Below are 1,529 nucleotides of genomic sequence, written 5' to 3'. Positions count from 1 at the left end.
TCCGACCGTCGAACTTGCAAGAAAACAGTGGTTTTGGATTTGCTCGTACATATATATATGGTTTCGACGGAAATATCTCGTTCTTTAAGGGACAATTATGTCGTTGTACGACGACTCCCGAATCTCCTTCGCGCGCTGGTTGGAGCTCTTCGGGTATCGGCTTGTTCCGAAATATAACACAAAAATGTGGTGGATAGCAAATACACATTATATTATATATGAGAGAATAAAAGGGAAAAATTACCCTGAACGGTGGATCACTTGGCTCGTGGGTCGATGAAGAACGCAGCTAATTGCGCGTCAACGTGTGAACTGCAGGACACATGAACATCGACATTTCGAACGCACATTGCGGTCCACGGATACAATTCCTGGACCACGCCTGGCTGAGGGTCGTTTACGTACTTATAAACTGCTTGCGTTGATGGCACTTGTTGCCTATATACGTACGAGCGAATGATGGGCGCTTCGTCGGCGTTTGTCGCGGTCCTATGAATATTGAGAAATTTTACGTACGTCTAACAGTCTTCGAGAGAGATGGAAATCGTGTTCGAACTAGCGTGAGTGTGGAAGGCGGTGTCGTGTGTTGTATATGTTTTATATACGTCCGCCCGTCTGAAACACCGCTTCGAAGCGGTGACAAAATCTTTTTCGGGACGATTCGTATCCGTAGAACTATCGAGATTTCACTGGTACATTTTCAACGCGCTCCCGACGTCGCCTGAAATGAAACGAGATGGGTTTAACCCACGAAAGCGTACTACACGAGTCTGTCCTATGTGAAGACTGTGTACAGAGATCGAACGAACGCATGAAAGAAATTGAACGAAAGAACACATAACCCGCAAAAATATAGAGTAGAATTGTGACCGTTGCTTCGAATTTGAATTTATATGTATATATATATCATAGCCCCAGGGAGTGGAACCTATGAGTGTGGAAGGATGTCTCTTACCGTTATGTTGCCAGAGGAAAAAAAGTCTCTCTCTTCGTACGACACATTTGTGTACGAATTGTATCGATGGCTATATAGATCCGATGTTGCACATATTCTGAGTAAAGAACACCCCACCCGGGTTACCGTCCTAAAACTCTTCTATTGGTGTGGCTATGATGTGTGTGTCAACGCAATCGCGAGTCTGGTTCTACGGGAAAACCGTTTGTCGGTCGCCCCATATATCTTTTTGTTCTCTTCAAATGATCGAATAGCGAAACCGCACGAGATCAATCGGTCGTCTAGTCCCCGAAAGTACTTTTCGGACGGACGTTAAAGTTATACCGATTGTAATCGTCTTGCGAGTGTTTCGAAGATCTATATTTGGAGAGGATATCGAATTTTATAAAAGATATATTGGTGAGGCGCGATAAACGGTTTTTTTTTTGCTTTAAGGGTTTTTTGTGTTTTTTTTATTTTTTTTTTTTTTTGTGTTGCTCTGTACACGTTTCGCAAAATGCTTTCGGGGGGGGAAGCTCTGAAAAAATTTTTTTTCACGTTCCGACGACCTCAGAGTAGGCGAGATTACCCGCTG

The 1,529-nt window shown here is 43.6% G+C and overlaps 1 non-coding gene across 1 annotated transcript; it reads left to right on the top strand.

The window, feature by feature from the left end:
- Positions 1 to 241: 241 nt before the first annotated feature.
- On the top strand, positions 242 to 396 carry LOC143263083 (5.8S ribosomal RNA). The gene has a single exon (XR_013036653.1). It is a non-coding gene; the product is annotated as a 5.8S ribosomal RNA (ribosomal RNA).
- Positions 397 to 1,529: the final 1,133 nt, after the last annotated feature.

Source organism: Megalopta genalis, unplaced genomic scaffold (genome assembly GCF_051020955.1).
Source record: "Megalopta genalis isolate 19385.01 unplaced genomic scaffold, iyMegGena1_principal scaffold0314, whole genome shotgun sequence".
NCBI lineage: Eukaryota > Metazoa > Arthropoda > Insecta > Hymenoptera > Halictidae > Megalopta > Megalopta genalis.
The sequence above is the reverse complement of the archived record's forward strand: the minus strand, read 5'-3'. Positions and strand labels throughout refer to the sequence as shown.